Here is a 27,390-nt window from a genome sequence, read left to right as displayed (position 1 = left end):
GCTCTTGCTGCGCGTAACGCCTTAGTAATAGCTACACGAGGATTGTATTCCCCTCTAATAGCTTTTTGCGCAGCCTTTATAACATCTTTCCATCCAACAGTTTTTACTTTCTTCTTCTTCTTCTTCTTCATGTCGTTTGAATATCGTTTCACCATGCTCGACACGACTTTACTAGTCAAGAGCAAATCATAATCTAACCGTTGCCTCTTGTTTCGTTTAATATATATATTACTATTACGTACTTTATGATTCAGTTATCATGAAGATTATAAAGCAGCAAGACACGCTACCTGTTACCGACATTGTACCACATCTCTTACCTAGTTCTAGTACAACTACAAGAAAACGTCATGGAACGTTGTTTCCTTTTACTGTTCGATGTAAATGGTGTACGCTTCGAGAATATTTACGTTTTCGCAAAGTCACTCTATCAGCCGCTATATACTATTCTACAAACTGTAATGCACGATCTAGTTAAAGATGGAATAAGATATTATAAATTTAATTCACATGAGCAAGTACCATCACCAGACGATGTGCTTCCTAATTCTCTTATGATCTTTGATGATGTCGCAACAGAACAGCAAAACGTTATTCGTGCATTCTTTAGTATGGGTCGGCATAAATATGTTGATTGCATCTATTTATGCCAAACCTATTCTCGTGTGCCTAAGCAGTTGATACGCGACAACGCAAATGTTGTTGTGCTTTTTCGGCATGATGAGCGCAACATGCGACATGTGTATAACGATCATGTTAACACCGATATGACATTCGATGACTTTAAACGTATGTGTGCTAAATGTTGGACATTACACCGTTACAGCTTTTTAGTTATTGATAAAGAAAGTGATGTACAGCATGGACGATATCGCATGGGTTTCGATAATTGTATATGCATTAACACAGAATTACAGTAACTACTTGATTAAAAACCACCATCATGTTAACATCTAGCAAGGAGATCACAAAACATATCATCCAAGCTCGAAACAATATTCGACGGAAATTTAAAGAGCTTAAACGTATTCAAGCAGACACGGATTTATTTTTAAAAACACAACTAAGTACACCACTCAAAGAAATTTTTAATTCTACTTCATTACCGCAGTCTATTTCAAGTTTTGCTTCTATGCAAACATCATATCATAAAGAGAAGCATGAAGAAGAAAAGCATGAAGAAGATACGGAAGAGAAGAAGCAGGATGTAGATCAAGAAGAGGAAGAGGAAGATAAGGAAGAAGAAGAAGAACTTAATGATACATCACCATCTAAGCGTGTTGAGTTTTTAACTACAGATGTTATTGCTGAAACACCTACTACATCGACGCAAAATCTACCATCTTTGTCTGAGGTTATGATTACACCAGAGTATCGTAATCATTTTAGAACTTTTATTCAAGATACCTATGGATCTCTCTTTGCACCTTATATAGAAAAACTTTTTATAGGACAAACTGACACTACCTACGGTATTCGCTACGAAGATGACTGTTTCCGGATAGGAAATTCAAATGTTAAGATTAATAGCAACAAACTTATTGTAAAAGGTGTTACCTATAAACCTACGAAAGGACTCTTAGAACTTCTTTTCTCACGAATACCTGACAAGGATATAATTTTACAAGATGATCTTAAATAGTATAAAGCAATACTTTTTGCTACTGACGCAACACGACGTAATTACAAGAGAACAGAAGATGTAAATGCGAATAAGAGTTACAAGTATCGTGAAGTATCGTGAGTTTATTTCTAAGCTGTTTCCGACTGCACGTAGTCTAGACGTTATCTACAAGCCTTTGTTGCCGTATGTGGATGTAAGATACTGGAATGACCCAAACTTACTCGTTGAACGATTACAACTTTTAAGAACATCGCAAGTGGCTGGTCACACTGGTCACGGATCAGAAATTCTAGAAATAGAAAGAGAACTACGTTATGCCGGTATTGTTTTGTAATGGCTCGTCAAGAGAAGATCTCACCTGTAAAGGTAAACATCGCACATGAGTTACATAAACCAGCACGTCGCACCGACTGTCGCAGACGCGTTATTACACGAGGAAAAGATGATCTCTGGCAAGCAGACTTAGTAGAAATGATTCCATATGCTTCTAGTAATAAGGGCTATAAGTATCTACTTACTGTTATCGATGTGTACTCAAAGTTTGCTTTTGCACAACCCGTGCGTTCTAAAACAGCAGCTCAAGTTAAAGAAGCATTTAAACATATTGTTGAAGAATCGAAACGCTGCCCAAGGCTTCTTCAGACTGATCAAGGTAAAGAGTTTTACAACAAGGATTTTTCTTCTTACCTCAAGTTACTTGGCATTCAACACTACTCTACGTTCAGCAATCTCAAGGCAAGTGTTGTAGAACGCTTTAATCGTACACTCAAAACACTCAAAACTGTCGAGAATTTACAGCGCAAGGTTCATATCGTTTGATTGATCTGCTACCTAGACTTTTATCTACCTACAACGATACACCTCATCGCACTATCGGAACAAAGCCACGTCTTGTTACAAAGAATACACCTCGTATAAATGCTATTCATCTTGTAATTAAAACAGCTGATCCACGTCGCTATCGCTTTAAAGAAGGTGATTTTGTTCGCATCAGCAAACACAAGTCTATCTTTGCAAAAGGATACACTCCTAACTGGAGCACTGAAACTTTTCAAATCAGAAGTGTTAAGCTTACTAATCCAGTTACGTATTTACTTCGCGATCTCAGAGGACAGCCTATTGAAGGAGGATTCTACATTGAAGAACTGCAGAAAACAAAATATCCTGATCACTATTTAGTTGAACATGTTATTCGCCGTCGTGGTAATAAACTGTATGTTAAATGGCTTGGTTTTAATAATAGCTTTAATTCATGGATTAATAAAGAGGATGTACTTTATATCTTATGTGTGTTTTCTTTTAATCCTCTACGTTTCCTTTCTTCTAAGTCACTAGGACATGCTGTAAGATTAAACAACACCTGTAATATGTTTTGACAATTCATATTTATGTTAGAATATATACATTTTTATCCTTTGTTTATTTTACGGTCTTTGTCACTCAGTTTTCGTTTTATTACACCAACAACGACAAGTGCTGCTATATTCTTCTTCAATATTCTATGCAGGCAGCATGTAACTACGTGTCAGGCGAACGTGTTCTAGGGCCGCAGGGGAGATGAAGCACGAAGAAAAGAAGATCAATCACTCTATTGATGAGTCCACGCCCAACATGCTTCCTCATCTTTCTCCCAGCACGTTTCTTCACCCTTTCCTTGTTTACTCTCTCCACAGCCATGATAAGTGTTTATAAGCGAAGACAACTCATTAGTTTTAGGTCCATGATACAGTTTAATTAGTTGACATGTACGACACTGTCTCACAGAAGGTCGTCTACCTAAACTCACGTGTTCATGATGTAAACTACACGTTTGAAGCTCTGACAAAACAGGATCTTGAGTCCACTCACGAGGTACCTTTTCCCAAATCTTCTTTACAGCATTCGCAGCTACATTAACCAAAAATGCCTTTGGTAATGCATTTAACTCTTCTTCTGTAAAAGTGTTTATTTTCTTTTTGCATGCATAAAACTTTACGATCGCCTTTTCAACTGCGTTACACTTAGTATCTGTTATAAATGACATGATGTCTTTACTCTACAAATGTTTATTTTACACTAAGGTTATTTCGACATTGCAGTTTACATATGTTGTTCACTTCCCGGCATGCACTGCGACACAACCAATCAAAGAGCATACCTACATGTTGTAAAGACTGTTTACTTGTTTCTCTACTATGCTCTTTCGGAAGAGTTTTAAATGATGGGCACCCCAATTCATGCATGTCGATAACTTCACACGATGATGGTAGAAAATCACGCAACCGTTCTTTCTTTTCACAACCCTTTAAAAGAACAAGATCTGCTCTTGACAAGTGTGCATTCATCATTAAAGGTAGAAAACGATAAGGTATTCCTTTTTCTTCCCACTTCAAACCTAAATTGTTTTCAATACACTGAGTCTGCTTTTTATCTTCATCTGTTTGCAAACAGTAAGGGAACGGTGGACTAAATACTAAACTAACAAGTTGTGGAGCCCACAACACACTGCAATCTAACACAGCCACCTCTTTAAACACAAATTTGTTTCCGTTTACTTTAAAGCCTTGCACATCAACTATTAATGTTTTCGTCATGTTTGCACTCCACACTCTCACTGTTTCTCGAAGACTAAAGCTTTTAGTCAACGAACGGGTTTAAACATGCACAATGACGTCATCACTGCAGCACGTCCTTACTCTAGCTTGCCCGATGCGTGATTAAACTTGTTCGAATTAACCGCCACCACATTTCAACTAAAGAGTGCAGCAGCGAGGTAAGCGATGTAAGAAGGCAGTAGCTAAAGATGGCAGCACTGTTCTCTCTGGATTAAAGATGGCTGCCTGTCAAAAGATTTTTTCAAATTATCCGCCACTACATAGAGTGCAGCACTGAGGTTTGCGATGCAAGATGGCGGGTGACAGCTTGTCAAATAGATTTTTTTTCAAAGGTAAGTAGCTAAAGAGGGCAGCACTAAGGTTAGCATTGCAAGATGGTGGATGACAGCTGTGACGTAAAATATTATTCGCAAGATAGCACCACGATGCTCTTTTCATTAAAGATGGCAGCTTGTTAAATAGAATTTTTCAAATTAACCGCCTCGAAGGTAAGTAGCTAAAGAGGGCAGCACAGTTCTCTCTGGATTAAAGATGGCTGCTTGTCGAAAAATTTTTTTCAAATTAGCCGCCTCAAAGGTAACTAGCTAAAGAGGGCACCACTGTTCTCTCTGGATTAAAGATGGCTGCTTGTCGAAAAGAATTTTTCAAATTAACCGCCTCAAAGGTAAGTAGCTAAAGAGGGCAGCACTGTTCGCTCTGGATTAAAGATGGCTGCTTGTCGAAAATAATTTTTCAAATTATCCGCCACCACAAAGAGGGCAGCACGGTGCTCTGTTGATTAAAGATGGTGGATGACAGCTGAAGAGCGCGTAGAATTTGTTTCCAAACAAGAGCACGTAGAATTTACCACCACCACATAGAGTGCGGCACTGTTCTCTCTGGATTAAAGATGGTGGAAGACAGAAAAGCGCATAGGTTTGTTTCCAAACAAGAGCACGTGGAATTTGCCACCACCACATTTCAACTAAAGAGTGCAGCACTGTTCTCTCTGGATTAAAGATGGTGGATGACAGCTGTCAGAAAAGCACATGGGTTTGTTTCGAAACAAGAGCATGTGGAATTTACCGCCACCACATTTCAACTAAAGAGTGCGGCACTGTTCTCTCTGGATTAAAGATGGTGGATGACAGCTGTCAGAAAAGCACATGGGTTTGTTTCCAAACAAGACCACGTGGAATTTACCGCCACCACATTTCAACTAAAGAGTGCGGCACTGTTCTCTCTGGATTAAAGATGGTGGATGACAGAAAAGCACATGGGTTTGTTTCCAAACAAGAGCGCGTGGAATTTGCCACCACCACATTTCAACTAAAGAGTGCAGCACTGTTCTCTCTGGATTAAAGATGGTGGATGACAACTGTCAGAAAAGCACATGGGTTTGTAAAGCACGTGGAATTTGCCGCCACCACATTTCAAAGGTATCTAGCTAAAGATGGCAGCACGGTGCTTTCTGGATTAAAGATGGCGGATGATAGCTGTCCAAAAAGCGCATAGGTTGGTTTCCAAACAAGAGCATGTAGAATTTGCCGCCACCACATTTCAACTAAAGATTGTAGCACTGAGGTTTGTGATGCAAGATGGCGGATGACAGCTGTCAGAAAATAGCACGTGAATTTGTTTCCAAACAAGAGCACGTGGAATTTGCCGCCACCACATTTCAACTAAAGATTGCAGCACTGTTCTCTCTGGATTAAAGATGGCGGATGACAGCTGTGACGTACTACATTTCAAAGGTAAGTAGCTAAAGAGGGCAGCACTGTGCTCTATAGATTAAAGATGGCGGATGACAGCTGCACGTGGCTTTGTTTACCTCGCGCTAGTGAGGTTAAGTTGGTAGCACTAAGGTTTAGACCCGTCAAGATGGCAGCACTGCGGGTGACAGGTGATGAATTTACATCTACTACGATAAAGAGGGCAGCACAGTGCTCTGTGGTTTAAAGATGGCGGATGACAGCTGCACGTGGCTTTGTTTACCACACGCTAGTTAGGTTAAGTTGGTACCACTAAGGTTTAGGCCCGTCAAGATGGCAGTACTGAGGTTAGCGATGCGTTGTTGTTGTCTATCAAAAAGCACGTGGCTGTCAAAAAACACGTGGCTTTGTTTACCTCGCGCTAGTTAGGTTAAGTTGGTACTACTGAGGTTTAGGTCCGTCAAGATGGCAGTACTGAGGTTAGCGATGCGTTGTTGTCTGTCAAAAAGCACGTGGCTGTCAAAAAACACGTGGCTTTGTTTACCTCACCCTAGTTAGGTTAAGTTGGCACTATTGAGGTTTAGGCCCGTCAAGATGGCAGCAGTGAGGTTAGCGATGCGTTGTTGTCGATGACAGCTGTCAAAAAGCACGTGGCTTTGTTTACAAATTCAAATCTCCCGCCAAAATTCAAATCTCCCGCCAAAATTCAAATTTCCCGCCAGAATTCATATTCCCCGCGCCGCGCGAGGAGGAGGAGGCGGCTGAACCATCCAATTATACTACTTACTGGCGCGTAAAAAACTCCTGCGGGACAGTCCGGTGGTATTTGGAGGTGCTCAAATACGTCAGGCCTCGAGTCTGTAGATTTATTGGCGCGTAAAAAGCTCCTGCGGGACAGTCCGGTGGTATTTGAAGGTGCTCAAATACGTCAGGCCTCGTGTCTGTAGATTTACTGGCGCGTAAAGAACTCTTGCGGGACAGTCCGGTGGTACTTGAAGGTGCTCAAATCGTCAGGTCTCGTGTCTGTAGATTTACTGTTGCGTAAGAAACTCCTGCGGGACAAAATTCCGGCATCTCGTCTCTCCGGAAACCGTAAAAGCAGTTGCTGAGACGTAAAGTAAATAAGTATTTATTTTTTAACCTTGCGAAATTGAGAAGTAACATTTAATGAGTTACTGCATGAAGTTGAACCTTTGATATAAAAGAGAGATACTATCATGCGCAGTGCATTTTAGTATTCCAAAGCTACTCGTGATGAACGTATGCACTAGTGAATTTTAGGGTGTTACAGAGGCTTGCAGACTGAACGTTGAAAGGCATAACGGTCTATAATAATGATGTATGCATGTATGCATCTTATGTCCATGTAGCCATTGTTTTCAGCAATTGGAACGAACGATCGAAAGAAAAACGAACTCACAGGGATGATCAACTCCGTAATTTCACCCACAACTTATGAACTTTACTAAATAGCGCCTGTTCACACGTGGTAAGTAGCAAGTACAGTGCTTCCACTACTCCGACGGGTGCGCACGCCGCTTGTGAGAGGTCTACTTGAAAGGAAAAATAGATTGGATTCTATTTCGCTTGACTAAATTATTACTTAATCGTTTACTTACAACTTACCACTAAAGTCGCAGTTCACAAGCTGTAAGTCACTGAAAATTAAGTTTAAAATTTAGTTATTACTAAATTACTGTCCGCGTGTAAACAGGCCTTTAAGGTGAGTCACCAACCGTACAGGAAATGTTAAAACATTTCGAAAGTGTGTGTGTCTTTCATTATGGAAAGACTTCCCTACGATAGCTGCTTACAAAACTTTGGTCTCGTTTCCGTATTCTAAGGAAAAAGCACACTGCAGTGGAATCCGCTAGAATATTATCTTGACGATACAAATTCAGAGACCGTCTCCGGAATTTGCGTTCCGAGGGGAGTTTTTTTGCTAGTTGTTTTACGTCGCACCGACACAGATAGGTCTTACGGCGACGATGGGACAGGAAAGGGCTAGGAGTGGGAAGGAAGCGGCCGTGGCCTTAATTAAGGTACAGCCCCAGCATTTGCCTGGTGTGAAAATTGGAAAGCACGGAAAACCATTTTCAGGGCTGCCGATAGTGGGGTTCGAACCTACTATCTCCCGAATACTGGATACTGGCCGCACTTAAGCGACTGCAGCTCGGTGAGGGGAGTTGTGTATCGAGATGAAACTTGATACGACACTCATGACACTGTGAAGAAAGGGCGGGATGATGGAACTTGTAATTGCATATTGAAAGCACCAACATTGCATGCTGTAGGCAGTGAGGGCTAGGTTGTCTGCCCTATGTGTCGGCTAAAAGCATTGGAGACTGCAAATCTGATAGCCGTGATGAAATGATAGCTCAAGTTTTCGAACACTTGTTTAAGTTCCATCTTCTAGAGAACCTACCACGTGTCCAAAATTGTGTATTCGAGATGGACAACGCAAGCTATCATTCGCGGCAGCTGATTCGGTTTCCTTCCATGGACAGAAATATTAAGGACATTATTAAGTTTATGGAGTTCAGTAATATTCCCGTGCCAAAACCTATACCCATTAAGGCAGTATTTTGCAGGATATCAAATCAGCCAATATCAGTAAAAGGTACGCAGTAGAGGAGATCGCAGCGTCATATCATTGTATTTTAAACCCCACGGAAATGATCTGGGCTCAACTGAAGATGTATTTAGGAAAAATAATGTTACCCCAACTTTGCTAGTGTATGTCCATTTTCTGCGTGTAGGAGCTGGAACAATCGGTCCCGAGTGCTGATATGCTTGAGTTCGACGCACCATTAGGATAGAAGAGAAGTGCATGAAACACAACTAAGATAGATTAGTGATTCACCTGGCAAACAATGGCGAGGTCGATGAACAGAAGTAAGGTAAATACTGTATTTTGTTTTGAAAAATAGCTACGTTTTTGGCTACTTTATATCCGAACGTTTATTCCGACGTTTATTATTATTATTATTATTATGATTATTATTATTATTATTATTATTATTATTATTATTATTATTATTATTATTATTATTATTATTATTCATAAAATCAACTTCGCTAATCGGCCAACTAGCCTCACTTTATATTATGGCATTTGTTCACTTTTCGCTTGATCCACATCGCCTTCATTAGCACACTGTATTTAACACGGCGTTCTTCTGTCAATTTGCACCAGTTGCCCGTTTTCATTCTATTTTGATTATTATTATTATAATAACAATAATAATTATTATTATTATTATACCGGGAGTACAGTATCTCTATTTGAGTATTTCGTGAGCTGTTCTCTGCTAAAGGCTCTGAATTTTGAGAAAGTGCAATGATTTTTCATTCAATGTTTAGATGGCTTTGAGGGAGAAACCCTAATTAATCCTGAAGTAAAGTCTGTATCTCTATGTTGGTAAACTTGTTGACATGCTATTGTTATCATTTCTATTTCCGATGTTGCACATACTTCCACTACTACCGCTACTAATTCTATCACTAAATGAAATCAAAATTAAACCCTGAAAGGGGCCGTTTGTTAAGAAGCTTGGCCTCCCAACTCTCAATGAATACGTACAACTAATATGTATTTTCCAAATTAATAGCGAAGAGGGGGTTTCAGCTCTGACAGAAGGTAGCTAGCCTTTCTGACAGATAGTTTTGTCCCCCACCAGTGTAATAGAACAGAGATCTTCCGACTGGGACTCTCCATCTATTTGACCCCCCCCCCCCCCAAAAGGCCCTCAACTCTACCAACCCAGTAATAGAAAAAGCTCTCAGTCCACGCGCCAGCAATCATTACCATCCCTAACGTATCGTCCCTGTTCTGCCAAAACGGCGAATGTGGCAATGCTCTTCCTCTCACTGGTCACATATTGATATGGCGTCCATCAGAACCATTTTCGTTGAGTTCATTTTCTTATGCGCGTGTGGAAAGCTTTAAATACATCACACTCTAGAAGTGGCTAAATTTCATGCAACATACATTCCTTCATTATGGTACAATAAAGTTCATTTTCCGTTAATACACGCGCATAGGAAAATGAACTCAACGAAAATTGTTCTGATGGACGGCATATCAATATGTGGTTGGGAGGCGTGACCAATCCTAAGAAACATAATGGATGGGAAGAGCACTGTCACATTCGCCGTTTTGGCAGAACAGGAACGATATCGTACACCTCACCCTCCTCCCACCAGACGTTCTTTTCAAACCAACTGGCATGAATACCGCCAAACAATAAGAGATCTGCTTCAGCATCCCCCTCCTCCTATATCCATCCCCAACATACACACACTAATCAGTCTAGTAAAGCAAGTAATAATAACAGCTGACCAATAACACATTCCGCGACAATCCTACCACCCTACAAAACCCCCAATTCCCCCCAAAGCACTATCCTTATTAAAACTAGTCCACGAACTATACAACTCCTGCGTACGTACTCGTGACAGTACGACTTAACACAGAAGAACACTAAGACACGCACGCCCGTACATTAAAGCAATAAAATAAAAACAATGGACTAGCACATGTTCAGAACTATTTGAGATGCACGACTCCAACAAGTTCTGGACTACATTTGGAAGACTGACTAAAACTCACAAACCGCGACCTACCTATCCTACACATGTCGCTTCCAACCCTCCTGCTGCAGATAAAGAAAAGGCAGACGTCTTTGCCGACCACCATTCTCAAGTCTTTTCTCCCCCAAATATACCACGTTACGAACATCCTGAAGAACCTACAATACTCCAACAAAATAACCCAGATCTCTCTTGTAGCGGTATAATTTAAGGACTATGTGAAATCACCGCTACACCGGAAATTTGATTATGTGGAATTCATAAAACAGGGGGAATGGAAACTATCGTTTAATCTTGCCCCAAAAGAAGGGAACTCTGCGATAGCTAATTGTTGTACTGTTGGGATTCTTATTGGTGCAAATTGTAATATAACTTTGGGCAAATGCTTCGCCATTGGACGTTTATTTGAACGTTGTTGTCTATGAGTCTGTTATTGGGTAGCTCCGCTGCTCGATAGTCAACTGTTCTGCATGGCGCGCCCTAGCAGCCATTATACCAAACGAGCACTCTGTTCCAGCGCTTGGCTAGTGCAGGCGTCATGTCGCTTGGCTTGCTGGCAGTCGCTATGGCAGGCAAGAATGATTTGAAACCACCGTAAGGTGATTGTGAAGGAAGGCGTAGGCCTGTGTAATGACATTTATATGTGGTGGTGTAATTGAAACTTGTGTGTAATTGTGGAATACAACCTTTTTCGCGACTACGAGTGCCTGCAGCTGAGTATTTTTCTTGGGAATATTTTGAAACAAACTGTATAAGTGAGTACTTAAAAATGCCTTCAACAATCCGGTAAGTGATCGTCTGGCATCATATTTACCCCAACAAACCTTCCATGTAATCTTCATGAAATTATTCTGCAGTGAGTAAAACGCCAACATGGCTACCTTCATCGATGTTTTGGATTAATAATAATTCCTTCGCGAGACGTCTTGTGAATCACAACCTCGACATACTACTTTCAGGAGAGCAATGTGTATTCGCCAAATTATGTTCTGAGAAGATTCCCGTGTGAAACCCCTTTGATACGCTGATTTTTATGTGTGGCACTAATAATAATAATAACTGCCCTACGTCGAGAGCTTATATAATCTAGTCGTGAGCAGTGTGCTTGTTCCGTAAGCAGCCTTGTGGCTTTCTTCTCTCAAATCTACTTGGGTCAATATTATATTGTGCCACATCTTTGTGATGTGATAAAGGTGGGTTCCAGGCCGTAATAAATGCAATGTTTCGAAACTACTTTGTAAAAATATTAGCTGCTGGACACTCTCGCAAATTTATATTTGTTAATTTGAGATTTTAGATAGATTCATTATATTTTCTTTCTTCTGAAGTATACGGAAATTAATAATGTTCATACTATTATTGTAATATCGATCTTGTGACCGTTAGATTGAGTTATCTTGATCTTGATCGAGTAGAAACGTCTACTCGATCTTGTGACCGTTAGATTGAGTTATCTTGATCTTATTTGTGATTCTCGGTCGCATCTTCCATTATTGAATTTCGCTAATCTAAATATGCCCTACCAATTGTGTTATACTTAAACAAGTGAATAATTTTTTTTGATGCACATACTTATGCGTCACCGGAACAGTGTGGTTTAAAATGATCTGCTCTTTGAACTGGAGCTGTGAAAGTGAAGGTGTGTGTGGTCTTTTGTATCATTAGCCTCGTAAAGACAACTGGATATTTAAAATTATTTTAAACCCTAGTGAATACTGAAGCGTGCTTTGGATCGAAGTGAATTTAATTTAATTTTCCCTTTCAAATTAAGTTTTTATTATTATTGTTCCGAGGTTTTGGTGGATCAGCAGAGGTGAAAAGAAGGTGCGGGCTGGAATGGGTCTAACTACAAGTTCGAAAGATGAATTAAAATTTAAATAAAGGGTATATTTTCAGAACAGCCAAACTTAACAGATTGATATAGACTTTGCACAAACAACAAACAACAACAAGTTAAATCAGGTACAAGATCAAGAAAGCCAAGATTAAGATAGACTTTGACAATCTGGGCCACAAGCCCTAATTCTTACAATTTCTGGGCACTCAGCTCACAATCGACATCTTACCAAAGGGCAGAAATTCCCTCAATACAATGGAGCATTTGCTCCCACCTTTATATCTCAAGCCTCTCTGAGGCACGTTTACCACAAGAGAAAAGAGCTAACCCGCTCTCAATTTTTCAAGCCTATTAAAGGCATTACCTAGACTTCAGAATTCACTGCCATCAAGGCAAAACTTCCAAATATAAACAGGGGTATCTCGTACCCAATCTACTGGGCCTTCGTGGTAAAGAACAGATTAATTAAATGGCCCCACAATACCAAGATGAGTGGAGGCGTAACCTTGCACTCCTACATGAAGCTTGTTAAAACCTAAGTGGCGCTAGGCCGATAAGCAGGGGCTATTCCCATACTATAGAGGTGACACGAATACAGAATAAATTTAACACATTAAGAAGGAATAGAAGAATGGTTACAAAAACGTAGTCACCTCAAATTCAAGAAGAAGGGGAGCTCGAGAGAGTAAGGCACTCTCTATCCCCTATTTACAGTTAAAGTTATATGAAAAGACCGGAAAGATTTACATGTTTCAAAGGATAGTTTACATATTAAAGTTTTCGGACCTGCCCCGGGAGATAAACTGCTGAGCTGGCAAGAAATAAAGATGTTAAACGGCCATTACCTTGTTGAAGAACCGCTGCCAGAAGAAGGGGCGATACCCGCCCCCTGCTACATATTCACACACAGAGCTAGATGTTTGATTGGAGGAAAATCAATTACAGAAATTACTGATTGGCTATATTCAAAACTGGCGGAAAGAAAGCTTAATATTGCCAACCCACAAATGAAAGAACAAAATGTAGTAAAAGCAAAAACTTTTAAATACAAAATTTCTTGGAGAAAGTTCATTCCTTCGCACCAGGGTTCATGATCCTATTTTTTTAGGCAGCGACATCTATGAGAGAATGTCCACACTTCTTGATCCACCAAAAGAAATGAAGAACTGTCGAATTAATTAAGTTGTTAAAGTTCAGAGTTTCTCCGGTAGAGAAGTACTTTATAGGCGGAAGATTTAAAATTGCGGCGTAGAGGTGTACCGCCCTGTACAGACCTCCCCCCCCCCCCAAATGTCCTTCCAAGGGGTGACACAGAAGAAGTTTCTTGTGTTTAATCGAAAAATAATCAAAAATTTCTGATTCCTTGTCAATAAATTTGTTAAAGATTCATGGAAGCGGTATTAATTGTAGAAATTGATTTGCCGAAGAATTTTGAAGATGTAATCAAACGGAAAATTTTCACAGTTTTTTTGTATAATTGTGGAAATTGTTTAAACACCAGCTTTGGAGTTTCTTTGTTGCTGTAACTAGCAAGGTACATGTTGATAATTCTGACGGCCAGACCAGCCGCCGCTGTCGATGTCCAGTTGAGGTCGCCCGGACCCCTCAAGTACCCTGAGATACCTCTCTCCCGCACTATGAGAGGGGTAGACGTGGTGAAGCACGCCGCAGATGCGAAGTTGGTTTGCAGTGCTCGAGTGTTTTGCGGTTGGTGCGCTGCACCTCAGCCTTTGCCGGGAGATGGACTCCGGCGCGCCGTTCCCAGGTTGACATCACTGGAGTGGAGTGGGCCCCCTACCCCACCTCAGTGGCGGTACGCTGCAGGGACACTGAAACAGTAAGGATTCGGCGGCAGAATTTTGTTGACATATGATTTTAGGGTACTATCTTGGTGGAGAGGCTGAAGGGTCAGCGGCGTTGAAACTTTTATTTTTATTGCCACTGGTGTGGTTTAGGAGACGGGAGCTTGGTAATGGCCGCTCGGGAAAAGACAGCAGAATACACATCGGGGACGGTCTTACATGCATATATAAAGGAGACATTAAAACAAGGAGCACAAGGCCCAAGATTTACCAAAAGAAAAAATATATAACCTTCCGAGTTCCATCAAAATATTAATGACTAAGTTAACAAGAGTTTTACACAGGCTTAATCTGAGAAATATGGACCCTAAAGATCCTCTCGGTGGCTGGATTACTCACTAGTAATTTAACAGGAGTCAGGAAATCTAAAATGATACACGGCCCATGAAATCTGGGGGCAAGCTTGCCCACGGGAACGAAGTTCTTGGCCATAACTTGGTCTCCTACTTTTAAATTGGTGGGCCTCCTTCCACGATCATATCTTTCCCTAACCTTTCCATGAGATACTTTAAGATTGGCCTTAGCCATCTTCCAAAGATCTTTAATATTATCTGGATCTATTGTCTCAGGTAGAATATCACTAAGAGACCAAAGATTAGAGAGCGGCGTGTTGGGTACAAACTTAAACATCAAAGAAGCTGGAGTGAACTTATGAGATTCATGATCCGCCGTATTCAAAGCGAAGGCTAACCAATGTAGGGATGTGTCCTACCTAGAATGATCGTCGTGATGATAGGCAATTAGAGCCGACCTCAGATTACGATTGACCCGTTCAGCCAAAGATGGTTGAGGATAGTATGCAGAGGTAGTTACATGAGAGATGGACAGATCAAAACAGAATTTTCGGAAAAGATTGGAGGGGAAAGCTTTAGCATTGTCAGAAACAATATACTGACACGGGCCAAAAGAAGAAAAGATGGAATTTAAACACAAAATGGTGGACTGAGCGGTAGCCAGCTTAGTCGGAAATAGCCAGGAAAATCTTGTAAAACCATCTACACACAAGGATAAATTTATTGGCATTCCTCTTAGATTGGGGGAAGGGTCCTACGTAGTCGATGTACAGACGTTCAATGGGGCGCGACGCCTGGTGAGAAGACAATAAGCCTAGCTTAGTGGACATGGTGGGTTTACTAAGCCAACAAGGTTTACAAGCCTTTACCAATTCACGAATTTCACTGTCCATACCTTTCCAAATTAACATTTCACGGATTTTCTCTCGAGTTTTGAAGATGCCTAAATGCCCCCTAATGGGGTCTCATGGTAGTATTTGATGATCATAGGCACAAGAACAGCTGGAACCACTACTTTCATCATCTTATCATGCCCCGACGGGCAACATAAAACACAATTCCTCAACACACAAGGGACAACATGTTCCCCAGAAGAAAGGGTTTCCATGATAGGGGCCAGCGTAGGATCTTCACGTTGATATTTTTCGATATCCATAAACAGCATGGGAGCATCAGTTAGAATGGCATTAACCTCAGGAAGTATGGACTCGGGCAGTGAAGAACTGTCAACCTGTTCAGGGGTCCCTACATCATTGGCAAAAATGCGGCTTAATCCATCTGCCATAATATTTTCAGTTCCCCTAATGTGCCTAACATCAAACTAGAAGGCAGAAATTGTGATTGCCCACCGGACTATACGACCAGTACTACGCGGCCTACCTAAGACCCAGCTTAATGCTTGGTTATCCGTTTCCAAGTCGAACTTGACGTGTTCCGGATAGAGACGGAACTTCTCTAATGCAAATAAGACAGCATAACCCTCAAGTTCATATATGGAATACTTGGCTTCTTGAGCCGATAATGTTCTAGACGCATAGGCGATGGGTCACCTCCTTAGTTCAGTCTCTTGAAGAAGGTCTGCAGCCACCGCCGAAGAGACGCGTCGGTTTGGACGATGAATTTCTTCGAAAAATCCGGCATGGCAAGAACAGGGGCATTACACAGAGCTAATTTGAGATCTTCGAAAGCGACTTCTTGAGAAGGCCCCCACTCAAATTTGACGCCTTTCCTACGAAGAAGATTCAAGGGCGCCGCTCTATTAGCGAAGTTAGGAATACATTTCCTGAAGAAATTCACCATACCAATGAATCGGGCAATTCCTTTGATGTCCTTAGGAGGTTTGAAATCACGGATGGCCTGTGTTCTAGAATGATCTACAGCGACACCATCGGGAGACACAATATGCCCTAGAAACGACATTGAAGGCTTAGCAAAAGCAACCTTGGATAACTTTACTGTTAACCCTGCCTTAGGAAGGCGACTCAGGACCTCTTTCAGATGATCTAAATGTTCTTCAAAGGTCTCGGAAAATACGACGACATCATCAAGATAATGATATAAGTACTCGAATTTGATGTCGGAGAAGACCATATCTAGCAGTCTCGTAAGCACAGCTGCTCCCGTGGGTAGCCCGAAAGGCACGCGGTTGTACTCATACAAGTTCCAATCCGTGGCAAACGCTGTGAGATGTTTGGATTCTTCAGCCAGAGGTATCTGATTATAAGCCTGATTGAGGTCTAAGATGGTGAAGAACTTAGCTTTTCGAAACCAGGAAAAACAAGAGTGGAGGTCGGGAAGGGCCACAGATTGTAAAACCACCTTCCGATTGAGAGCCCTATAATCATTCACAGGCCTGAAGCCACCTTGGGTTTCGGAGCAAGGAAAATAGGCGATGAATACGCCGACGTAGAGGGTCGAATTATACCATCTTTTAACATTTGATCAATGATCTCTTTCAGAGCCTTCATTTTAGGTGGAGATAATCTGTAAGGTGGAAATCGGACCGGAATTGAATCCGTAACCTCGATCTCGTATTCTATAAGGTCAGTAAGACCCAGAGTATCAGAGAAGACACCCGGAAACGACTGACACAACTTACGAATACTCTCAGCTTGCTCCTCAGGTAGATGTCTAAGGTCTAACAACATCTCATCCTGGGTAGGCGAAACAGATGAACACGACACAGAATTACATTTTAATAAGGGGATTTTGAAGTTACTAGCAAATTTGAAAGTGCACGACTTGCTCTGAATGTCGAGCACTAGACCGGTATGAGACATGAAGTCCGCTCCCAATATAATGGGGCGAGACAAGTGCTTAGCCACCAACAGTTTTACTTTCCAAGTGAATTTCAAAATGCGGATTTTGGCATACAGAGAACCTAAAGTTTCTAATGGAGATGAGTTAGCCGAAACATTTTGAACCGAAGACGAACAAAAATCAGAAAGTTCACACACAGATTTTAATTTGGAATACCATTCAGCCGAAATAATGAAACAAAGACTGCCTGAGTCTAAAAGAGCAGTTACAGGCTCATTATTCAATTCAACTTTGAGAAATGGTACCGGTGTGGGGGTATCCACCGCAATCCTAAGACATTCTTTGGGGCCTTGAAATGATAAGTTAGAAAACTGAGTTTTCTCTGAGATTTGGTCGGATTTAACAAGGGCTGAGCCTTGAAAAGATGAATTTGGTGACTCAGCCGATGCCACTAGTCACTTTTGATTATTGGTGATGTTGTAAGGTGCACCAGAAGTTGAGCAGGAGGGGTTGCTATTAGAATTCGGGCAGTTCTTGGCAATATAGGAAAAAGCGCCGCATTTAAAGCAGCCTCGAGATGACCAGGCTCCATTCCTTGTCCCGGTAGATTTAATTAATGGACACTTGTTCCGAAGATGGTCAGGCGACCCGCAAGCATAACATTTACGGGGTGTGACGGGTCGGCGATTTGGAGGCCGAAAACTACTAGAGGACGGAGGGGGCTCCTTTGCGACCCGTAATGTGTCAGCATATCTAACCCCTTCGGCTGATACAGCCATAGCCTCTTACTCGACAAACGTTTGAGGACGCGACGCAAAGCACAAATATGACCTGTATGATGGGGAAATGCCTTCCACAATGGCTTGTACAATTTGATCTTCAGGGAAGTGAAGAGCAAATACCCTAGTATAGAATTTGATATCTTGAATGAAGTCGGCAAGGTTTTCATCCAGACGCTGTACACGGTAGTAGTACTTTTGAATTAGCGATGACCTAGCTCGGGCCGGAATAAAATTAGCTAACACATGGGCATGGAAGTCTTCTATGGATGATTGTTCAGCAATTGCCCTAACTATCTTGTCTGAGAGGACACCAATGGAATAAGGGTAAATAATTTGAAGGATTTGACATAAACAAAAGAGAAAAAATTAGAGCATGAACCTGAAACTCAACGAAAAATCTTAGAAAAGCAATGATATCACTGGTGGAATTGACGGAGAACTTAAAATACCTCTGAGCAACATTGCTAAAGGATGGGGCAAACTGCTGAAGCCAGGTGACATAGTAGGTAGAGGCCTAAGTGGCGGAGAAGCTGTTTCAGAAGGTGCATTATTCAACGAGGTACGACGTTCAGATTCGTTTTCTAATGTGGCAGAAGTTTGTTGGACTCCTACAGATTTCCTACTTTCTTCCCCCATGGGAGAATCCTTCTCGTTAACTACGTTTACAGTAGTGGGTTGGTCGGATTTGGGAGGGACTGCCCTAGTTAACAATAGGCTAACCTTTCTGGACAATTTAGAAAGGTTTTCGAGAAGAACACTAGCCTCTTTCCCTTGAATGTCACTCAACTTAAGAGACAATAGAACACTAACTCTATTGGAAAAATGGTACAATCTAGCTTGTACACGTTTGAGTTGATTAGGTGATCGATCACCCCTTTCAAAAAACTAACTTCAGATGCTAGCTCAGTAGCATTATCAGTGATCGTGGAGAGAGCGTCGTGGTATCGGCCGCAACCGTGCCTCCAGATTGAACATTTCTAATTGTTAATTCATAAATTAATTCCTCCTCACGCAAATAGCCAGGATGGAGGACATCGCGAGGGCCGGACATGATGACAAAAGATTGACGAATTTAGAAAATAAGAAGGAAAATTCCAGAGACGGAGAAAATTGTTGGAGTTCAAAACAAAAGCAATGTTTAGCCGCCAAAACGAGCTAAAAAGAGACCCATTCAACCACGCTCTGCTACCACTTGTTCCGAGGTTTTGATGGATCAGCAGGGGTGAAAAGAAGGTGCGGGCTGGAATGGGTCTAACTACAAGTTCGAAAGATGAATTAAAATTTAAATAAAGGGTATATTTTCAGAACAGCCAAACTTAACAGATTGATATAGACTTTGCACAAACAACAAATAACAACAAGTTAAATCAGGTACAAGATCAAGAAAGTCAAGATTTAGATAGACTTTGACAATCTGGGCCACAAGCTCTAATTTTTACATTTCATGAGCACTCAGCTCACAATCGACATCTTACCAAAGGGCAGAAATTCCCTCAATACAATAGAGCGTTTGCTCCCACCCTTAAATCTCAAGCTTCTCTGAGGCACGTTTATCACAAGAGAAAAGAGCTCACCCGCTCTCAATTTTTCAAGCCTATTAAAGGCATTACCTAGACTTCAGAATTCACTGCCATCAAGGCACAACTTACAAATATGAACAAGGGTATCTCGTACCCAATCTACTGGGCCTTCGTGGAAAAGAACAGATTAATTAAATGGCCCCACAATACCAAGATGAGTGGAGGCGTAACCTTGCACTCCTACATGAAGCTTGTTAAAACCTAAGTGGTGCTAGGCCGATAAGCAGGGGCTATTCCCATACTATGGAGGTGATACGAATACAGAATAAATTTAACACATTAAGAAGGAATAGAAGAATGGTTACAAAAACGTAGTCACCTCAAATTCAAGAAGAAGGGGAGCTCGAGAGAGTAAGGCACTCTCTATCCCCTATTTAAAGTTAAAGTTATATGAAAAGACCGGAAAGATTTACATGTTTCAAAGGATAGTTTACATATTAAAGTTTTCGGACCTGCCCCGAGAGATAAACTGCTGAGCTGGCAAGAAATAAAGATGTTAAACGGTCATTACCTTGTTGAAGAACCGCTGTCAGAAGAAAAGGCGCCATACCCGCCCCCTGCTACATATTCACACACAGAGCTAGATGTTGTTCGAGTGGCGAAGAGCCGAGAAAATCAGCAGTTTTAAAATCCTCGTGGAAGATTCGAGACCTTTAATAAATAATAAAGACACACCCACTCAACTTTATTGGGTAGCTAAGAGTTACACATGAAAATTCGAAGAAGAAAGCTCTGATTGGAGGAAAATTAATTACAGAAATTACTGATTGCCTAAATTCAAAACTGGCGGAAAGAAAGCTTAATATTGCCAACCCACAAATGAAAGAACAAAATTTACTAAAGACAAAAACTTATGAATACAAAATTTCTCGGAGAAAGTTCATTCCTTCGCACCAGGGTGCATAATCCTAGTTTTTTTTAGGCAGTGACATCTATGAGAGAATGTTCACACTTCTTGATCCACCAAAAGAACAAAAACAAATCGAAATACACACAGCATCTTCTGAGGAACTGTTGAATTAATTCAGTTGTTAAAGTTCAGAGTTTCTCCGGTAGAGAAGTACTTTATTGGCGTAAGATTTAAAATTGCGGCGTAGAGGTGTACCGCCCGGTACAATTATTATTTTGAAATCTTCTTTTCCCTGAAATTTGGTTAATGTTACTGATCTGGAGCTTCACTCCATTTCTGTTCCATTGTTGTTGGTATGCTTTAATTTATTTTTCTGATAACGGTGTGATAATTTTGCATTGTAGCTCTGTGAGTATTTTAACAATACTCGTGACATGCAGACGTTCGTTGTTGCATGTCGTATCTGTGTTGGTGATGTGATGAACTGGTCACAAGATGAGTTTTAATTGTTTCGACATTATTGTGCTACCGTATTATTATTATTATTATTATTATTGATTTCCTTCCCTAATTCTTTCTTTTTCTTTTGATGTCGGCTCATTATTAATTTTAATTTTTGCCTTCCTTAATGTTTCTTGAGTACATTGTTAGTGTGTTTAGGGGACGCGGTTGTAGGTTCAAATTTGAAACGCTTCCGTTTTCACTGAGGAATTTCAAAAATGTAATAAGTTAAAATTTTGGGGAATTTTATTGGGACGCGCGTACCCACAACTGGTGCACCTGCGTTATTTATGACTTCCCTTAAGGAAAGATGGATTCGAGCTCGAACAACCAAATTGTAATTAACAAGTAAATTATAATAAACAAGTAAATTGTCACAAACTAGCTAATTGTAATGAAGCTATTAAATCTACTGAAGTTAATTGTGTCTGGGAAATATTGTTAAATTTCTTCAAAAAAATTTGTTGTAACTATTGGTACGGTGACTACGATTGGTGGTTTTTCTGTATACGAGCCTTGTCATCATTTTTCTCTTTTCTTAAAGGATAATGTTTTGTTTTTATTTTCTTATATTTTAAATTGCACCACCCACCCTTATTATTCTTTTAAATCAAATTATATTTCGGTCTTTCTAAGTGTGACTGAGTGTGTCATTATTGTGAATTGCTCTACCTCATATTCCTTCCACCCTCTGTTATGGTTGTTAACCTACTGGCTTCGCCCAGATTCCCATCGCTTCCCATTTCCTGTGTTTGTGTTCTATTGAGGCCCTTCTCTAAATAGCTGGCGTGATTCAGGCTGAGAAGAGCCTCTTATCTCTTTAGTTGTTGCGCTAACAATCATGGACTTGGGGTGTGGTGTTGTGCCGCCTGTTGTTTGATTGCCCGCTTCTGCGATTGTTGGTGTGCCACACCCTCATCTACAACCTTCCTTCAATGACTTCCGTGAAGTAGACTACATCCACCCCTTAACTCTCCAATCACCCCTCGAGAAATCCTAAATATTTTACGTTACAAACGTAATACCGCTACCGGCCCAGATAACATCACCCACCGTCACACTCATCCTAATCAACATCCTTTGTTCTATCTATAACACTATGCTATACACCGGTGTTTTTCCAGAACACTAGGGTAAATCTGTCATGTTACTATTCCTAAAACCTAACAAGCTGCCATCCGACATTTATGCTTATACATCAATTTCATTCCTCACAGTTCTCAGTAAAAATTTTGAAGGAATATTATATTAAAAAATGTCGAGATATTTTCACTCTCTCAATCTCCTCTCATCCTCCCAAGCCGGCTTCAGATCCCACTTTTCCACCCAAGACCACCTCTTCCATATCACGTCCTCCTTAAACACCTACATGAATATTCGTAAACCAACCGCCCTAATATGCCTAGATATTGAAAAAGCTTTCGATTCTGTCTGGCACGGAGGAGATATATTCAAAATTAGTCACCTCCCTCTCTCCACCACCATTATAAGATTGATATTTAATTACCTTAAGTATAGGAAAGCTGTAATTAATATTAATGCAACCCATTCGTACACCTTCCTTACAACCTCAGGTCTTGCTCAAGGCTCCCCACTCCCTTCTTGCCTATATGCACTATACACTTACGGTATCCAGCACCCAGCACCACCATTACGACTTTACCAATATGCTGATTACCTTGCCATACTAGCCTTCAGCACTACCTATACCTTCCTTAACAATAGACTACAGAAATACTAGAACACTCTTGAAACCAGGCTCAACCAATGGCACATCTCTATCAATCCCACCAAGACCATATTCAGAGTTTTCCGAAATAAATCCAGTCTCTGCCCCGCATGTCGCAAAGTCCATATAACAATGTATAATATACATTTTATTGAAACCAACCGACTAACATATTTAGAAATTAAACTTCAAAATAATCTGCAATGGGACCACCACCTTGCAGATACCCATAGAAAAGTTATTAACCGTTTCCGAGCACTTCGATCTCTGACGGGTTTCACCTGGGGACTAAAACCCACCCAAACAATAACTGTTATAAGACTTTCATCCGACCCTTAATAACCTACGCGTCCCTGACATGGATTATTGCTTACCCAACTGAATACGTTAGACTCAATAAACTCGACCGTCATTCTATACGTATAGCACACCGTCTACCTTATGGCACACCTTCCGCCAACTTCATTCCTTACTATATACCTTCCCAAAAATTACGTCATATCAACACAAATTACGCCTTCAGTATTTGACAACAGGCACCCTCCATAACAACCCTATAATAAGAGAAGCCCTCCCACTCTCATCTCTAGCCACCGGAATCTTAAATGACAACCGTACACCTGAATACTCTCATCTCTTTCCTCCACCCATCACATAACTTCCACCAAAACTCCATTGTCACTGCCCCAAAGTCTCAACAATCCCAAAGGATAACAGCTCAGGATGCTCCTGGCACGGTGACACGTCACCTGATTACTGTACCGGCAAACATACGCACCACAAGTGCTGTCACATATAACAAGTGAAAATGACGTGAAGTGAAATCACTAGTAATACCTAAACAGTGAGTGGAAATGTCAGTGAATTTTACCATGTTGCCGAATAAGTGTTACAAATTTATCAACATGACGGTGATCAGTATCATGTTACATTATTATTATTATTATTATTATTATTATTATTATTATTATTATTATTATTATTATTATTATTATTATTTCATGGTCGTTATTACTATTATCATGACGAATATAAGAACCAAGTGTGATGACTCAGCTGCTATAGCGTGGTAGTTTGTGGACCCGCTACTGGGAGCACTGCAAACGTCGGTGTCCAACACGTGCTTCAGTAGACCGGCAAACCATGTGTTCGAAAGTGCGGGGATATTTCAAGTCAACAAGTTGAATTTCCTTTGCTTTCAGTTCCTATACTCAGTTCATTGTGTGTTGTGCACTTAAAGCACGTGTGTTAATAGTTCAACATGCCGTACAGCTTTGTACCTGGCTGTAAGTCAGGCTATGGCAGAGTAGTTAATGGTATAAAATTATTTTCACCACCGAAGGATGGAAATAAATTTGAAAAATGGGCCAGAGGTATTCCACGAAAGGATACTGTGTTAACGCGTAATAGTAGAATTTGTCAAGTTCATTTCTCTAATGATTTGATAGTAAAATCAGATAACTTTGTAGTGAATGGTGAAAAAGTGGTTATGCCTCGTGAGAGATGGAAATTACGTCCAGGAGCAGTGCCTCACATTTCCCCTAATTTTCCGAAATACCTTTCAAGTGAGATTAAGTCCCGTGAAACTCCCAACTAGAAAAAGAATCTAGACACCACTAGGAGAAGAAGAAAGAGGATTGAAGACGCGAGTGTAGCAGCAAATGGAGAATTAAAAGGTCAGTCTAATGTTGACCAATATTTGCGTTGTTCTAGTGTGCTTTCTGATGCCGAAAAGACAATATTATCGCTCGAAAGGCGCCTAAAAAATGCTAATCGAAATTTAATTCGAGCTAGCAAAATCGAGAATTAATGTATTGGAGAAGCAGGTTAGAAATACACAGTTCGAAACTCTTCGATTGAGAAGTGTGTAGTGTACCATTTGGCTGGATACGTTGTTAATCACTTATTAAGTGTTCGCCCTGTGCCCATTCTCTACGTGACGATAGTCGAAGTACATTCTCAGTTCTCTCCAAAATAACAGACTACGGTCCAAGCAATAATGAAGTGTTTTTAACGCGCCCTTCGAAAAGTATATGTGACATTCTTTTCCAGGCCGAGAAAGTAATTCGTGAAAAACTGAACTCAAAATCGATGTGGAGCGAAATATTTTTTGATTGTATCGATTCTATAGACAAAATTTCAGTTGGTCCTTCAGAAGCTGGCTGTTGTCTTCAGCATCTTATGGATATAATCCCCAGACTTGTTTATCATTAACTGAAGTGCCTATTTTTCTTCAGAGTGAAAGAAATCCGGCGAGATTTACAATCTCGAACATCCGCCAAATCTTCACGTACGCTTTCGAAAGTCCAGTAACCGACGAACTGAGATGGTAAGTAGAGTATTACCTTTAAATGGTTCATGGGTGTTTTCTTAATATGCTGGGAGTTGTGTTACTTATGTATATGTACACTCGAGTAACTTGTGCTTTTCGGAACATGTGGTGAAAGTCCTAGCTCTTATTTCCGTGTATGATATTTTTCCATTGTTCTCTGCCGTGGTATTTTAATTGTAATCTCTCATTTTGAAAAATAAAAGACAGTGTGTATACTTATTAGTTACGGAGTAATACGTGTCCTGTGTCACCATTCCTAAGACCAGCTGATAGGTATTGTGCAGCTACCAAAGCCTAGCGCTACCTGGCGGGGCGCGCCTGAACTCGATGAGTCATCACACTTGGTTCTTATATTCGTCATGCTATTATTATTACTCCTACGTACAACAATATTATTATAAATATACAAATACCAAACTATATTATTATTTGTCATTATTATTGTTATTATTATCTTATTATTAATATTATTACTATTAGTTATCCCATTCCATGTAGAAAACTTTATTCAATAGTAAATCGCCTCCAAGACGAGACCAAAATATCAATGAGCACATATTTACTACTACTACATTGTTGACAACACTGACTGACTCTCTAACAGTGACCACTATGACTTATGAATGGCATTCCAAAGAAACGTGGTCAATAGTACTACCACAACTGTTTACAGATACGCAAATAACGTTCAAACTCAAGCTCAACCAGAGGCATTCAAAGTAAAGAAAATAATTATATAAATGTATGTAAAATTATGTAAATTCTGCAAATAGTATATCATTGTATTGAAATTTCTGACAAAAAATTATGTTAAATACTATACTTAAATTCACAGCAAGAAATGGACTCAAAGGCTTAAGCTAAACAAGAGGCACACCAAAGAACAACAATATTAATATATACATTTTATATAACTCAATGTAAATTATGTAAATACAATGTACAGAAATAAATATTTCATACACAGGGTACAGCAGTTGAAAATTATGGAGGGGGTGCGATGCGGGTCCTCTCTCTGAGCCCCCCCCCCCCTTGGGGGTTCGGCGACCTCTGCGCCAGAGGCAAAGAACAATAATAAACAACGTATGTGCAGCACAGAGAAACCCAACCAACCCAAGTCAATCAACAAATAACATTCAAAGGCCTAGGAGCTACTAGTTTGGCTGACGGCCTGCCTGTCAAAGTACAGGAATGAAATAACTTCATACGTTCGTTTGTTCGCCCTCAAGGTCTTGCATTGCTGTTGTGATTGTGTGCCGTAGTGTCAGAGGAGAGGAAGGGTTCCCTTCGGGGATATCTGGAGGTGGCGGTTTCAGACTGGAGGAAGTCCCTGCTTATAAATTATGGCGGAATAAACCTACCTAATTGTACCTAATTGCATGTGAAGTGTAGGGAAAAGTTTCGTAGCTTTCATTTGAATTTAAGTGTTAGGGTTTTCTTTTCTCATCGTAATGTAGAGAGGTCTCCAGACTTAAAGAATTATTTTCCTTATAGGAAATTGGTTGAATGTAAGGGAGCACGAGTGGTTACCCGGGTAATTCTCCCATTCATATTGAATCGGGTGACTAAGTTTTTGTAACTCGCGTTTTTCGGCCTTAAATGCTTTTTATACTTAATCACCCCGTAGTATTGGATTAGCCTCTGTTTCATCGGGTCATCAGCCCACTTGGGTTCGAGATTTTAATTTTGGAGTACTTTATTTCCGCCTTCATTCAAATTAGTTATCGGCCAGCTGTAAACATTTCTTTTTCTGAATTCGTTTTGCTGTAGCCAACGGTCTCTTCGGTCTCTGAATATAAGTTTCTTGACGGGCAAGCTAGATCTGTGAGCTTTAACATAATAGTTGAGTTTGGTATCACTAATTAATTTGAAGGACTTTATTAATAGCCTACTAAGACATCACGTGTATATGGCCCGACACTGTAGTAAGCTGGTTCGACTCCCGTTGCTCAAAAAAAATTCACCATCAAAAAGCTGGCTGGCAGGTTAGACGAGATTTTGGAAAGCAATTTCTATTCACTAGATCGCGTGCCAAAAAACCTCTCCACAGTGTTGATATTTAGCGACGTTCTTCCTTCCTATAATCATATATCACGTCATTCATATAATCTCTTTAACTCCTCTGATGAGTGTGACGTCAAGAAGGAAAACTCGCAACTTCACACGCGACCGTGTAGAGAAATATGTTGGACATACACATACAACGTAGCGATTGCAGTTATTTGATATTTGTTGAGCATTAGGTAAGGTTTGACCTTCATTGTCATCTATTTGATTTATCGGAAAGAGAGAGTTGCTTGTTGAACCATTATGTATAGCTTCATTAAGAATTTTCCACGTTTATTTAAGTTACCCCTAAAGT

Source organism: Anabrus simplex, chromosome 8, assembly GCF_040414725.1.
Source record: "Anabrus simplex isolate iqAnaSimp1 chromosome 8, ASM4041472v1, whole genome shotgun sequence".
In the NCBI taxonomy this organism is placed as follows: Eukaryota; Metazoa; Arthropoda; class Insecta; order Orthoptera; family Tettigoniidae; genus Anabrus; species Anabrus simplex.
Note: the sequence above shows the minus strand (reverse complement) of the source record.